Source organism: Erythrolamprus reginae, chromosome 2, assembly GCF_031021105.1.
Source record: "Erythrolamprus reginae isolate rEryReg1 chromosome 2, rEryReg1.hap1, whole genome shotgun sequence".
Taxonomy (NCBI): Eukaryota; Metazoa; Chordata; class Lepidosauria; order Squamata; family Dipsadidae; genus Erythrolamprus; species Erythrolamprus reginae.
In genome coordinates, this window is record NC_091951.1 from 25,713,567 (window position 1) to 25,730,427 (window position 16,861).

A 16,861-nucleotide genomic window follows, 5' to 3' on the forward strand; every position below is an offset into this window, starting at 1 on the left:
GCAGTCAGGTGGTAGGGAAAGCAAGTAGGATGCTTGGCTGCATAGCTAGAGGTATAACAAGCAGGAACAGGGAGATTATGATCCTGTTATATAGAATGCTGGTGAGACCACATTTGGAATACTGTGTTCAGTTCTGGAGACCTCACCTACAAAAAGATATTGACAAAATTGAACGGGTCCAAAGACGGGCTACAAGAATGGTGGAAGGCCTTAAGCATAAAACGTATCAGGAAAGACTTAATGAACTCAATCTGTATAGTCTGGAGGACAGAAGGAAAAGGGGGGACATGATCGAAACATTTAAATATATTGGGTTAAATAAGGTCCAGGAGGGAAGTGTTTTTAATAGGAAAGTGAACACAAGAACAAGGGGACACAATCTGAAGTTAGTTGGGGGAAAGATCAAAAGCAACATGAGAAAATATTATTTTACAAACTTCCAGCAGACGTGGTAGATAAATCCACAGTAACTGAATTTAGTATAATAGTATTTGGGCAGACTAGATGGACCATGAGGTCTTTTTCTGCCCTCAGACTTCTATGTTTCTATGTTTCTATTTTGAGACTGTTAGAAATCACTATCCCTAAATCCTTTTCTGAAGTTTTTGCTAACGCAGAACTGTCAATACAATACTCAGATTGAGGATTCCTTTTCCCCAAGTGCATTATTTGTACATTTGGAAACATTAAGTTGCAGTTTCCACTGCTTTGACCACTTATCTAATAAAGCTATATCATTTGCCATATTACAGATGCCTCCAGGAATATCAACCCTATTACACACTTTAGAGTCATTGGCATATAGGCAAACCTTCCCTACCAAAACTTCCCCTTTATTTCTTTATAAAAAATTAATGTAGGGAAAAATGTCCCCCCACCTTTTTTTTTATGTTGGTCTTGTAAATATGTAAATATATAAATAAATAAAATAAAAATCTTTAAGGAAAAATGTTTCCCCATTCCCCCTCCTTTTTTTGTATGTTGGTCTTGTAGATATTTTGTCCTCGGAGAGGGGGGCATACAAATCTAAATAATAATAATAATAATAATAATAGTAATAATAATAATAATAATAATAATAATAATAATAATAATAACAACAACAATAATAACAATAATCACAATCCCAGGGGACAGCAGAATTGAGGAGAAGCAGCTAGAATAATTAGTGAAATACGAAGATCTAAAAATCGAACTGCAACGACTCTGGCATAAGCCAGTGAAAGTGGTCCCAGTGGTACTTGGCACGCTGGGCACAGTGCCAAAGGATCTCAGCGGACATTTGAAAACCATCGGAATTGACAAAATCTCCATCTGTCAATTGCAAAAGGCTGCTTTACTGTGATCGGTAAACATAATTCGCCGCTACATCACGCAGTCTTAGGTGCTTGGGAAGAACCCGACTGGTGATGAAATACGAAATCCAGCACAGTGATCTCGTTTGCTGTGTTGTATTGACCAGCATAGTGATCTTGTTTGCTTAGTTGTATTGACATAATAATAATAATAATAATAATAATAATAATAATAATAATAATAATCCTAGGTGCTTGGGAAGCGCCCGACTGGTGATGAAATGCGAAATCCAGCATAGTGATCTTGTTTGCTGAGTTGTATTGACATAATAATAATAATAATAATAATAATAATAATAATAATAATAATAATCCTAGGTGCTTGGGAAGCGCCCGACTGGTGATGAAATACGAAATCCAGCATAGTGATCTTGTTTGCTGAGTTGTATTGACATAATAATAATAATAATAACAATAATAATAATAATAATAATAATAATAAATCTAAACTTGGTAAGCTAAGTAGCATCATATTTCACTATTTCACTAGGCTCACTTGAAGAAGTCAGTTGCTAGAAGTTAAAAACTTTTTGATATTTGATAGAATTTGTACAGTGAAAACATCTTGCAAACTTAGAGACGGGACAAGAGAGCTTTTCTGCCGCTATAATGAGATGGCAGTCAGAAAGGCAGAATCTCTGCCAGAAACGTGAGGAGTTAAAACCATCGAGTACTGAATTGCTAGAAAAGATCGGAGGGAAGAAACGCAGAACTTCCTTTTCCGGAATATTGATGGAGGGAAGGTAGCCTGCAGAGCGGCTTTTGTGGTCTTCCGAGGATCGAAGCAGCAGCTGGTAGGTGAGTTGAGGGCAGGTGGAAGTAGAGTCCGGGAGCGAGTTGGGCTGTTTGGTTTCTTCCACGGTCTGGAAGCAGAGAAGCAACCGGGCTGAAACCTGTCAGCTGCTGCAGGTTCCTCTCCTGCCCAAATATAAGCCCACTGGTGCTGCACGCTGTTAAACTGGTGGCTGCAATTTTCTGCTAGTGGGAACAATGAAAATGCCTCTTTCAAGTTAAGGTTGATTTTTTGAGAATGGCTTCCCTGCAGAGGTTGCGGGTGGAAACTTAGATCAGCTGATGTGCAAGGGAAGAAACCATGTTAAGCTTGTTATATATTATTTGTTAACCAAACTAATTTATGAGTAGAAATAATAGATTTAAAGATATATTTGCTCCCAACCAGTATATTATGTTCATAGAAGGCTTCATTTTAACAGAAGGCTACAATTGTTTGCATATTTCTTTGGCTTTAAATGTCAACTAGCAGTGGAATATACTAAATATCTTGCCAAATATTGGTCTAGTCACTAAAGTATCATACATTTGCTGATTCCTCCAGTTCAAAGTTTGGAAATGTAAATTAGCATATTACTTAATATTTAATTTTATAAGAGCTCTGTTTTAAGAGAACTGTCTGAGAGAGCTTATCTACAATTTTGGTCAGGAAACTATCTTTACTGCCCAAAAGCAATATCAGTAAGTCTTACTAAGCCCAACATTTCTTACAAAAGCGAGTACAGTTTGTGACAGTCTCCATCATTTTCCAACCATAGTTGATTGGGGGGGGGGGGGAGTTTCCTACTGTTTTGAGCCTGGAAGTGAAATCTGTGGCATCTCACTATGATACTATGCGGTATTCCAAGTATAAATACAGTATGGAATGCTGTGTGGAATACTGCATTTAGTTTTGATCACCACAATGCAAAAAGGATGTTGAGACTTTAGAAAAAGTGCAGAGAAGAGCAACAAAGATGATCAGGGGACTAGAAGCTAAAACATATGAAGAATGGTTGCAGGAACTGAGCATGGCTATATTAATTGAAAGAAAGACCAGGGGAGACATGATAGCAGTGTTCCAATATCTCAGGGGCTGCCACAAAGAAGAAGGAGTCAACCTATTCTCCAAAGCACCTGAAGGCAGAACAAGAAGCAATGGGTGGAAACTAAACAAGGAGTGAAGCATCTTAGAACTAAGGAGAACATTCCGCTGACTTGCATCTTAAGGAGGTACAGTAACTTCACATTTGAAGTATGTGGAAAAATTCAGAATATTAGTTTCACAATTCATGTAAACATAATGATCTCTGTGCACAGCTGTTTCAGGATCTGGTAAACAATGGAAGTACACAGGAGCTTACACAGAGAAATAATGTTGAACAAGTTATCCCTTAGTGCAGTACATAACCAATTAAGTATGGTCATAGGAATAAAAAAGATAATTCATAAGAATAAAAGGCAAACGTGTTTGACAAGGAGGGTTGCTCTTAAGGCCAAATTAAAAGTGAAAAGGAAACATAATAAAGTATATCTCCAGCATGACCACATTGTACATATTTTCAACAAGAGCTTTAATAAGTAAGTTTTACTTTGCAAGATGTAGAACATATATTAAATATGAAATAAATACTCCATATTAACACTGTCTATTCCTTATTAAAGCACGGGCAATTTGGCATTTCATGACAATAACAGTTCTAGTTTCTATTGTATCATAACTCCGATTAGAGACCAAAATAATGAGCCATTCTTTAGCCAAAAGGGGAAATAAGTGGAGCAGGGGGGGAAAGCAAATTAAGTAAGATTGTATTGAATTACTAGAAAAGATAGGAGAGAAGAAACACAGACCTTCCTTTTCTGGAAGACTGATGGGGGAGAGGTAGCCTGAAGAGCGACTTTTGTGCTCTTCCGAGGATTGAAGCAGCAGCTGGAAGGTGAGTTAGAAACATAGAAACATAGAAGACTGACGGCAGAAAAAGACCACATGGTCCATCTAGTCTGCCCTTATACTATTTCCTGTATTTTATCTTACAATGGATATATGTTTATCCCAGGCATGTTTAAATTCAGTTACTGTGGAGAAAGTAGAAAAGTTGAGGGCAGGTAGGAGGAGAGTTTGTGACAGAGTTGGAAGGGACCTTGCGGGTCTTCTATTCCGACGCCCTGCACAAGCAGGTGACTCAATACCATTTCAGACAATTAGTTAGTTGTTCTCAGTTGTCAGGAAAATTCTCCTTAATTAATTGTAGGCTGCTTCTCTCCTGGATTAGATTCCACCCACTGCTCCTTGTCTTGCCTTCTGCTGCACTGCAAAATAAGTTGACCCCGTTCTTGGCCCTTCAACTATTGGAACATTGATATTAATCCTTCTTTCCACTAGACTAGACATACTCAGTTCCTGCAACCCTTCTTTATATGTTTTAGCCTCAAGCCCCCTACTGCTCTTCTCTGCCCTCTTTATAGAGTCTCAACACCTTTTTTAAAAATATGACAATCAAAACTAGTTGCAGTAATCCAAGTGTGATCTTACCAAATCATTATAAATTGATACTAACACTTCACATGATCTTCATTCTAGCCCTGTGTTAAGGCAGCCTAGGATTTCATCAGTTTTTGTGGCCACTGCATCACCCTGTTGGCTCTTTTTAGTTGATTGTTCACTATGGTAGGACTTCAAGATCCATCTCGCAATTACTGCTATTGAGCCAGGTTTTTCGTGTGCAACCTCTCTTTTTTTCTCCACTGAATTTCATTTTGTTGGATAGGGCCCAGTGTTCGAATCTATCAAGATTCTTCTGTATATTAAGTTTGTCTATTGGGGTGTTGGCTATTCCTGCCAGCTTAGTGTTATCTCCAAATTGTCCTCTGGGAGTTGGGTGGAATATAAGTACAAACAAACAATGAGTTCCCATTCTAGTCATTCATTGAAATTATTCATGAAGATATTGAAGAATACTGAGATTAACATAGAGCCTTGGTGTACTTCACTGCTTACTTCCCTCCATATAGATGTACAGTGGTACTTCTACTTACGAACTTAATTCGTTCCGTGACCCGGTTCATAAGTAGAAAAGTTCGTAAGTAGAGGCAATTTTTCCCATAGAAATCAATGTAAACGATTTTGAATAATGCGAATAATGCGTGCAAACCCATCCCAAAACTCACCCCTTTTGCCTTATTACTGCCTGCATTCTCATCTTTTTTCGGGGGGGGGGGGGCTGGGGGGGCGTAAAGACTGTGGAGGCTGCCCGGAGAGAACCTCATGGGTGGATTGAAATGCGCGGGAAGCTGCCTGGCGGCTTGTCAGCCGGCAGGGCTTCCACCCTCCTTGAAAGTTTTCCATGACAGTAGCAGGCAAAGGGGAATCTGGAGGAGTCCCTTCAAGGCGCCCAAAGCAGCGGGTTTTAATTCCTTCTACCTTCCATCCCCGCGGACCCTTCCCGATGCCTCCCTGCCAACCGCCAAGGAAGAAGTTTTCGGAGAGGGGCAGCATACAAATCTAATAAATAATAATAATAAATAAATAAAAAGAAGAAGAGAGCCAAAAAGTTGTGAGGGACGGTAGAAGGACCCGCGTGAGGAACTAGAAGGACACCCGTGGAGCAGGGTGAAGAGAGCCAGGCAGAGGAGGAGGGTGCAAGGCAGGGTTTATCCCCAGCCTTGATCCCGAAGGCCAATCCGTGAAGTGAGCATCGGAGTCGCTGCGGTCTTTTGGGGAGCGCTCCATCAGAGACTTCTCCATGTTTTCACTACTAAAGGCTTTGGTGCACAAAAGCCAAGGACGGTTGCTCCCTTTTAGGGAGAGGGACTTGGACTGAACGACTCTCCATTGGAGTTTTTGCCGGTCCATGGTGAGAATCCGGCACTACGGCAGGAAATGTGTTGCCCCCGCTGTGCTCTGGCTTCCATGTTTTTTAAATTATCAATGAGTCATCTGCTGGGTGGGTTGTTTCCAGATTCCAGCTACCACCATTCCGGCTTCCATTAATATGTGTATCGTTTGGTAATAATAATCTTGGCCCAATTTTTTATCTATGATTCCTAGAAGAAATGCTTTCGATTTCTTATTTATTTTGACTTTAATTATGTCCCTTATGCATTTTTGTATTTTGGTCCAAAATTTCTTGATCGATGGACAAGTCCACCACATAAGATAATAGGTTCCCATATTTTCTTTACGACTCCAACAATGTGGCTTTAATCTAGAATACATTTGGGCTAATCTTGCGGGAGGGAGATGCCATCATCTATAACACGTTTTGTATAAGCTCTCCCTATAAGCAGTCAATTTCATCAATTTATAATTTTTAGGCTAAGTTATGTCCAAAATTTTTGTTCCAATTGTGAATATTAGTTAGAAAATTAGAAAGGAGATTCGTACGACCCCCACCCTCCTTGCCTTCCGTAACAGTCTGAAGACGCACTTATACCGCCAGGCCTGGGGCCATCAGAACTCAATGAATGTGTTGAGAGAATGTAACATGAATAGAATGATTGTTTTTTATAGGGTGTTTTTTTTGGGGGGTGTTCAATTTTAATTAAATCAAGAGGCATAAACGATAATGACTATTTTTGGAAGTTAAGTTATAGCATTTAATTAGGAAGAAAGTGGACAATTACAGGTGGTAGACCCAGGCAACAAAAATAGGAGGAAGGAGGCAGCATTAGAGCAAAAGTAGATGTAGCCGGAATAATATATTAAAAATATAAATATATATAAAAGGAAAGATATGTTTAAGAAATAGCTCTGATGTTGACATGATCGAAACATTTAAATATGTTAAAGGGTTAAATAAAGTCCAGGAGGGAAGTGTTTTTAATAGGAAAGTGAACACAAGAACAAGGGGACACAATCTGAAGTTAGTTGGGGGGAAAGATCAGAAGCAACGTGAGAAAATATTATTTTACTGAAAGAGTAGTAGATCCTTGGAACAAACTTCCAGCAGACGTCGTAGATAAATCCACAGGAACTGAATTTAAACATGCCTGGGATAAACATATATCCATTGTAAGATAAAATACAGAAAATAGTATAAGGGCAGACCAGATGGACCATGAGGTCTTTTTCTGCCGTCAGACTTCTATGTCTCTGTTGAAATGAAGTTAAGGCTTCTGAATTGATAGTCTGCTAACCATAAAAGGGAGTAAGAGGAAGTAGAAAGGGAAGTAGGAAAGAGGTAGAGAAGGAGAAAGAAGGTAGAGGGAAGAGAGGGAGATAAAGGGAGGGGAGTAGTATGAAATATAGAAGGAAAGCAGACTGGAGATAAAAGTATGAAAGGAGAAAACCAAGGATATATGTTTATGATATTTCGGATAGAAATATATAACTGGATGTCTCGATAATATGGTATATGTACGAATGTTTATGTAAGTTTGGTGAAAAAAATAGAAATTATTAAAAAAAAATAAATGAGTGACCACACATATTTTTGACGTCAAGAATATAAGTGCTGGAAAAGCTCCAGGGATTGTGGGGAAATGCAGATATTGTAAATGACAGCTGATTATGCACAAGAAGATCCACACGGGAGAAAAGTCTTGAAAGTGCTCCCAATGTGGTAAATTCTTTAGTGAGCATGGCAACATGGTGATACCTCAGCGGAATCGCATGATGTAAGAGTGTCCAGATTGTGTGAAAGTTTCATTGGAAGGCCTCACCTCATGAGACAACAGAGGACTCATATATGGGGGGTCAATGTTCCCTCTAATATTTTTTCGGTGTGGGCGGAAAAGTATAGTGTCTGAGCGGCAGTCCTTTTGGGACTGAGCGGCATAGAAGTATAAATAAATAAATAAATACATAAATACATAAATAAGCAAGTAAATAAATAAAATAATAAATTAAATAAAATTAAATAATTAAATAAAATAAAATAATTAAATTAAATTAAATAAAATTAAATAATTAAATTAAATTAAATAATTAAATTACATTACATTACATTAAATTAAATTAAATAAAATTAAATTAATCTCCCCCCTGCCTCTGTGTGTGTGTGTTTCTCTGTGAACTCTTGAACCATTTCCAAAAAAAGGTGAGGGCTGGGGGTTTTTTTCTCTGTTATTATTTAAGTGCTTTTTACCATATGCTTTAAATCAAGAGTCACTTCTCTCTCTGTTTCTCTCTCTTTCCTGTCATTCTCTGCCTCATTTTCTCATTTCTCTTTTTTTCTCCCCTTTTTTCTATCATTTCTCTCTCTCCCTTCCTTCCACTCTTCTCTCTTTCTTGCTTTCTCTCTCTCTCTCTGGCTGGCATTTTGTCAGACTTTGAAGACATAGATTTTCTCCATATGTGTTTGTGTGTGTAGGTGGGTGTGTTTGTTTTTTTATTCAATCCATATACACTGTTTCCCCGAAAATAAGACATCCTGAAAATTAGTCCCACAGGGCTTTTCAGGACATGCATTGAAATAAGCCCTGTCCTGAAAATAAGCCCCCTCCCCAATACTTTCCGGGGAAAAGAGGAACATGCTGGGAAGTGTTCTTTCCCTGGCGGGGACTCTTTTACACAAGAAAGTGAGAGAAAGCGAGAGCAGGTGTGCAAACACCCGCAGGACTAGCTCGGCTCATATGGGCTCTGCGTACATCATTTTAAAATGTGCTCCTCCCTGTGAAAAACAGCAGACAACCTTCGAAGCCTTCATCGCAGGCAGGAGCATGTTTCAAAATTCTGCAGAAGGCAGCCCAGAGCAGCCAAACCAGTTTAGCAAGTGAGGGACTCAGAGAAAAGGTGCAGAGCCAAAAGCGAGGGCGACAGGGACCTCTGCTTCTCAAGCCCTGGGCTCATCTGGGCTCTGCCTATGTTAGTTTGAAACGCCTCCTGCTTGCTCGCCGGCTCAGGTCTTTTCATCCACCACCTGTCTCCTTCAGATGGGGGATGCAGGCAAGGGCGGTGCATTTTAATGCCCTGCAGGACACTGATCCTCCTCCGCCTCCTAATATCGGGGAAAGGAGGAGGGGGAAGAAACTCTCGCAGGCTGCATAAGGTATCTGAGCTGAGAGCGAAACTTCTAGTTGGGCTGAGCTGCGCTTCCTTCCTTGCCAGTACAGTGGTACCTCATGATACGAACTTAATTGGTTCCAGGAGGAGGTTCGTAAGGTGAAAAGTTCGTAAGACGAAACAATGTTTCCCATAGGAATCAATGTAAAAGCAAATAATGCGTGCAAATCCTTCAGGGAAATCCCAAACTTTAGAAGGGAGGCGAACAGAGGGCAGGGAGGAGCAGCTAAAGGGGGCGGGTGGAAGAAGCAAGGCTAAGCTAAAGGGTGAGTAGTTAGGAAGAAAGGCAAGGGAGGCGCCCCTCCCTTTTCTTTCTTCAAAAGACACCCTTTCAGTGCCTCTGCAGGCACGTTGTTCTCTGCAAAGTCTTTCCCCCTCCAAGCCGCCCCTCACTTTTCTTTTTTCAAAAGACACCCTTTCAGTGCCTTTGCAAGCACGCTGTTCTCTACAAAGTCTTTCCCCTCCAAGCCGCCCCTCCCTTTTCTTTCTTCAAAAGACACCCTTTCAGTGCCTCTGCAAGCACGCTGTTCTCTGCAAAGTCTTTCCCCCTCCAAGCCGCCCCTCCCTTTTCTTTCTTCAAAAGACACCCTTTCAGTGCCTCTGCAAGCACGCTGTTCTCTGCAAAGTCTTTCCCCCTCCAAGCCGCCCCTCCCTTTTCTTTCTTCAAAAGACACCCTTTCAGTGCCTCTGCAAGCACGCTGTTCTCCTACTTTTGTTAATGCAAAGTCTTTCCCCCTCCACACCGCCCCTCCCTTTTCTTTCTTCAAAAAAGGGGGGGGGAAAGAAACCCCTTCATCCCAGCAGCAGCGGCTTGGGTTCGTAAGGTGAAAATAGTTTGGAAGAAGAGGCAAAAAAATCTTAAACACCGGGTTCGTATCTCGAAAAGTTTGTTAGAAGAGGCGTTCGTAAGATGAGGTACCACTGTACTTGAGTTTAGCAGCTCTGTGTGCCGGTTGGCTGGTCTCTTTAGGAAATAAAAGCTTGAAAAATACAGAAACTCTCCTCATGAGGTTAAGCAATTAACAACTTCTCGCAGTGAGAAGAGTTTCTCTACCGTGCAAGGGTTTTTTCTGTAAAGAGACCAGCTGAGAGATACACAGAGCTGCCAAACTCCAGTACCAGTAAGACACCTGTCTCGCGCCCCACCCCCTTGGTGATCTGCTCCGCCCTCCCAGCCACCCCAAATTGTGTCTTATTTTCAGAAGGAAACAGCATCTACAATTATATAATCTATCCCTAGCATTTCAAGATTTATTTGATGATAGTCCTTTGTATTGCTGAGAAATCTTGATTGACCCGATTAAATCTCTAACTATTTTATAAACAATTAAAATACTACTTTTCTTTTAATCTTACAGACAAAGAGAATGGCAATAAGAGCACTCTGGACAATTGTAAATAAGAACCAACGTTGAAAAGGGAAGAAAATCAAGCGGAAAATCAAAATATTACCATTTCGTTCAGAAAACCATACAATTCCTACAGCAGCTGTTACACGAGAGAGAAAATCAAGACAGATTTCAAACTCGAATAAGCAGATTAAGAAGAACTCAAGGAAAGGTTACATGAAAAGTCAAAGAAGATTATTTTTCAATCAGAAAACAATGAAATATCTGGAAGTCAATGAGGAGGAAAAGGTCAATAGTAAAATCATGTAGAGAAGACAGGAATGAAAGCCTCTCCCACCACTAAACAAAGCATTGCCCCTATTTTTGGTGACCTCAACTGTGGGAAAGCAACATAAATTTGCCTAATGTTGAAAACAAAGAGATTGTAAATCATAGCTGTTTTTGCAATGAGGAGCTAGACATGCGAAAAGCATACGTATTATCTCAATGTAGCAAAATCTGATCAGAACAGCTCCCTTGTGATTCATGGAAGCAACCACACAAGAGGGAAACCACAAAAGTGCTCCCTATATGCTAAGTCTTTTAGTGCACATGGCAACATGGTGGAATACCAGAAGACACACATGGAAGAGAAAACATATGACTGTGCAGATTGTGTAAATGTTTCTTCAGAAATTCTCAGGTCATGAGACACTAAAGGACACACACGAGAATAAAAGGATTTGAACATCCTTTTCTGTGAGAAAGATTTCAAACAGAGAATTCCATCCTGCTGAACTACCCGACTCGCAAAGAAGAGAAAACATTTCAATGTGAGTATGTAAAAAAATTAGTAGTAATTTCAGTGATGAAACACCAGAGGACTCACACAGGAAAGAAATCATTTGAATGTCCTGACTGTGGGAAAAGTTTTAGTGATAGTTCCAAGCTGATGGAAAACCAGAGGACTCACACAGGAGATAAACCCTTTGAATGTCCTGACTGTGGGAATAGTTTTAGTCAGAATTCCGACCTGGTGCAACACCAGAGGACTCACACAGGAGAGAAACCCTTTGAATGTCCTGACTGTGAGAAAAGTTTTAGTCAGAATTCTGACCTGATGAAACACCAGAGGACTCACAGAGGAGAGAAACCCTTTGAATGTCCTGACTGTGAGAAAAGTTTTAGTCAGAATTCTGACCTGGTGAAACACCAGAGGACTCACACAGGAGAGAAACCCTTTGAATGTCCTGACTGTGAGAAAGGTTTTAGTCAGAATTCTGACCTGGTGAAACACCAGAGGACTCACACAGGAGAGAAACCCTTTGAATGTCCTGACTGTGGGAAAAGTTTTAGTCAGAATACCAACCTGGTGAAACACCAGAGGATTCACACAGGAGAGAAACCCTTTGAATGTCCTGACTGTGAGAAACGTTTTAGTCAGAATTCTGACCTGGTGAAACACAAGAGGACTCACACAGGAGAGAAACCCTTTGAATGTCCTGACTGTGGGAAAAGTTTTAGTCAGAATTCCGACCTGGTGCAACACCAGAGGACTCACACAGGAGAGAAACCCTTTGAATGTCCTGACTGTGGGAAAAAATTTAGTCAGAATTCCAGCCTGGTGAAACACCAGAGGACTCACACAGGAGAGAAACCCTTTGAATGTCCTGACTGTGAGAAAAGTTTTAGTCAGAATTCCAACCTGGTGCAACACCTGAGGAGTCACACAGGAGAGAAACCCTTTGAATGTCCTGTCTGTGGAAAATGTTTTAGTCAGAATTCCAACCTGGTGCAACACCAGAGGACTCACACAGGAGAAAAACCCTTTGCATGTCCTGTCTGTGGGAAATGTTTTAGTCAGAATTCCAACCTGGTGCAACACCAGAGGACTCATACAGGAGAGGAACCCTTCAAATGTACTGTGGGAAAGGTTTTAGCGATAGTTCCAGCCTGGTGAAACACCAGAGGACTCACACAGGAGTGAAACCCTTTGAATGTCCTGACTGTGGGAAAAGTTTTAGTCATAATTCCAGCCTGGTGCAACACCAGAGGACGCACACAGGAGAGAAACCCTTTGAATGTCCTGATTGTGGGAAAAGTTTTAGTCATAATTCCAACCTGGTGCAACACCAGAGGACTCACACAGGAGAGAAACCCTTTGAATGTCCTGACTGTGAGAAAGGTTTTAGTGATAGTTCCAGCCTAATGAAACACAAGAGGACTCACACAGGAGAGAAACCCTTTGAATGTCCTGACTGTGGGAAAGGTTTTAGTGATAGTTCCAGCGTAGTGAAACACAAGAGGACTCACACAGGAGAGAAACCCTTTGAATGTCAGGACTGTGGGAAACGTTTTAGTCAGAATTCCAACCTGGTGCAACACCTGAGGACTCACACAGGAGATAAACCCTTTGAATGTCCTGACTTTGGGAAAAGTTTGTCATAATTCCAGCCTGGTGCAACACCAGAGGACGCACAGGAGAGAAACCCTTTGAATGTCATGACTGTGGGGAAAGTTTTAGTCAGAATTCCAGCCTGGTGCAACACCAGAGGACGCACAGGAGCGAAACCCTTTGAATGTCCTGATTGTGGGAAACGTTTTAGTCAGAATTCCAACCTGGTGCAACACCTGAGGACTCACACAGGAGAGAAACCCTTTGAATGTCCTGACTGTGGGAAACGTTTTAGTCAGAATTCCAACCTAGTGCAACACCTGAGGACTCACACAGGAGAGAAACCCTTTGAATGTCCTGTCTGTGGAAAATGTTTTAGTCAGAATTCCAACCTAGTGCAACACCTGAGGAGTCACACAGGAGAGAAACCCTTTGAATGTCCTGTCTGTGGAAAATGTTTTAGTCAGAATTCCAACCTGGTGCAACACCAGAGGACTCACACAGGAGAAAAACCCTTTGCATGTCCTGTCTGTGGGAAATGTTTTAGTCAGAATTCCAACCTGGTGCAACACCAGAGGACTCATACAGGAGAGGAACCCTTCAAATGTACTGTGGGAAAGGTTTTAGCGATAGTTCCAGCCTGGTGAAACACCAGAGGACTCACACAGGAGTGAAACCCTTTGAATGTCCTGACTGTGGGAAAAGTTTTAGTCATAATTCCAGCCTGGTGCAACACCAGAGGACGCACACAGGAGAGAAACCCTTTGAATGTCCTGATTGTGGGAAAAGTTTTAGTCATAATTCCAACCTGGTGCAACACCAGAGGACTCACACAGGAGAGAAACCCTTTGAATGTCCTGACTGTGAGAAAGGTTTTAGTGATAGTTCCAGCCTAATGAAACACAAGAGGACTCACACAGGAGAGAAACCCTTTGAATGTCCTGACTGTGGGAAAGGTTTTAGTGATAGTTCCAGCGTAGTGAAACACAAGAGGACTCACACAGGAGAGAAACCCTTTGAATGTCAGGACTGTGGGAAACGTTTTAGTCAGAATTCCAACCTGGTGCAACACCTGAGGACTCACACAGGAGATAAACCCTTTGAATGTCCTGACTTTGGGAAAAGTTTGTCATAATTCCAGCCTGGTGCAACACCAGAGGACGCACAGGAGAGAAACCCTTTGAATGTCATGACTGTGGGGAAAGTTTTAGTCAGAATTCCAGCCTGGTGCAACACCAGAGGACGCACAGGAGCGAAACCCTTTGAATGTCCTGATTGTGGGAAACGTTTTAGTCAGAATTCCAACCTGGTGCAACACCTGAGGACTCACACAGGAGAGAAACCCTTTGAATGTCCTGACTGTGGGAAACGTTTTAGTCAGAATTCCAACCTAGTGCAACACCTGAGGACTCACACAGGAGATAAACCCTTTGAATGTCCTGACTGTGGGAAAAGTTTTAGTCATAATTCCAGCCTGGTGCAACACCAGAGGACGCACACAGGAGAGAAACCTTTTGAATGTCCTGACTGTGGGAAAGGTTTTAGTGATAGTTCCAGCCTGGTGCAACACCAGAGGACTCACACAGGAGATAAACCCTTTGAATGTCCTGATTGTGGGAAAAGTTTTAGTCATAATTCCAGCCTGGTGCAACACCAGAGGACTCACACAGGAGAGAAACCCTTTGAATGTCCTGACTGTGGGAAAGGTTTTAGTGATAGTTCCAGCGTAGTGAAACACCAGAGGACTCACACAGGAGAGAAACCCTTTGAATGTCCTGACTGTGGGAAAGGTTTTAGTGATAGTTCCAGCGTAGTGAAACACAAGAGGACTCACACAGCAGAGAAACCCTTTGAATGTCATGACTGTGGGAAACGTTTTAGTCAGAATTCCAACCTAGTGCAACACCTGAGGACTCACACAGGAGATAAACCCTTTGAATGTCCTGACTGTGGGAAAAGTTTTAGTCATAATTCCAGCCTGGTGCAACACCAGAGGACGCACACAGGAGAGAAACCCTTTGAATGTCCTGATTGTGGGAAAAGTTTTAGTCGTAATTCCAACCTGGTGCAACACCAGAGGACTCACACAGGAGAGAAACCCTTTGAATGTCCTGACTGTGAGAAAGGTTTTAGTGATAGTTCCAGCCTAATGAAACACAAGAGGACTCACACAGGAGAGAAACAATTTGAATGTCCTGATTGTGGGAAAAGTTTTAGTTGTAATTCCAACCTGGTAAAACACCAGAGGACTCACACAGGAGAGAAACCCTTTGAATGTCCTGACTGTGGGAAAGGTTTTAGTGATAGTTCCAGCGTAGTGAAACACAAGAGGACTCACACAGGAGAGAAACCCTTTGAATGTCAGGACTGTGGGAAACGTTTTAGTCAGAATTCCAGCCTGGTGCAACACCAGAGGACGCACAGGAGAGAAACCCTTTGAATGTCATGACTGTGGGGAAAGTTTTAGTCATAATTCCAGCCTGGTGCAACACCAGAGGACGCACAGGAGAGAAACCCTTTGAATGTCCTGATTGTGGGAAAAGTTTTAGTCACAATTCCAACCTGGTGAAACACCTGAGGACTCACACAGAGAAACCCTTTGAATGTCATGAATGTGGGAAACGTTTTAGTCAGAATTCCAACCTGGTGCAACACCTGAGGACTCACACAGGAGAGAAACCCTTTGAATGTCCTGACTGCGGGAAACGTTTTAGTCTGAATTTCATCTTGATCAGACACCAGAGGACTCACACAGGAGAGAAACCCTTTGAATGTAGGAAAAGTTTTAGTCGTAAGTTCAGCCTGGTGAGAAACCTTTTGAATGAACTGATTGTGGGAAAAGTTCTAACCTGGTGCAAAACCAGAGGACTCATACAGGAGGAAAACCCTTTCAATGTCCTGATTGTGGGAAAGGTTTCAGTCATGATTCCCATCTCATGGTACACCAGAGGACTCATACAGTAGAGAAACTCTTTGAATGTCTTGATTGTTGGATTGTTGCATCCCTCTCATCCTGGACTTAAACTGTTTCAACTCCTACCCTCAAAACGTTGCTACAGAGCACTGCACACCAAGACAACTAGACACAAATATAGTTTTTCCCCAAACACCATCACTCTGCTAAAATAATAATGCCCTCAACACTGTCAAACTGTTTACTAAGTCTGCACTTTCCTCCCACTAATGACTGTGTGACTGTAACTTTTTGCTTGTATCCTTAAGATTTTTATTAATCTTGATTATTCCTTCATTTCTTATTTGACCCCTAAAATCATTAAGTGTTTTATCTCCTGATTCTTGACAAATGTATCTTTTATGTACACTGAGAGCATATCCACCAAGACAAATTCCCACTTGGGCAATAAATAATTCTATGAATATTCTTATTGTTGGAAAGGTTTTAGTCATAATTCTAGCCTGATGAAACACCAAAGGACTCACACTGGAGAGAAACACTATGAATGTTCTGATTGTGGGAAAGGTTTCAGTCTTATTTCCCATCTTGTGATATACCACTGATGTTAAAAAAATTATGAACAGATTAAAAATCTGGCAACGGGCCTGGAAAAGCGGGAACAGCTGGCTCTGGAGCAGGAGGATGAAGAAGAGAATCTGGATTTACTGAAACAAGTAGAGATGTATACGAAGAGGCAGTCAGGCAATAAATCACTGGACCTTTTCGACAGGCAAAGATTTTTAAAAAAAAATTTCTCTCCAATCAGAAATACAATATAAAATACCAACAACATCAAATTGCATCACAATAAATCAATTTTGAGATTACGGTGTACAAATCCAATGCTACCTCCTTTATTTTTGACATCTGGACAAAAATAGCTTACATTATACTAATAAGCTATTAACTAATACACTTTTTAAGCTGTTCCTAATTTTGATCACCTCTAATTGATTTGGCTGTAATATTTCAAATTTCTCCATATCAATTTTCATGTACATTTATTAACCTTTTTAATAGTAAATGCCCTTTAAAATAAAAGAATCTATGAAT

General features: G+C 41.1%; 2 pseudogenes; both read left to right on the forward strand.

Moving 5' to 3' along the window:
• Positions 1-2,085: 2,085 nt before the first annotated feature.
• Positions 2,086-16,861, forward strand: part of LOC139159263 (zinc finger protein 850-like) — a 40,507-nt pseudogene continuing 25,731 nt past the window's right edge.
• Positions 12,287-14,082, forward strand: LOC139160050 (zinc finger protein 252-like; annotated as a pseudogene).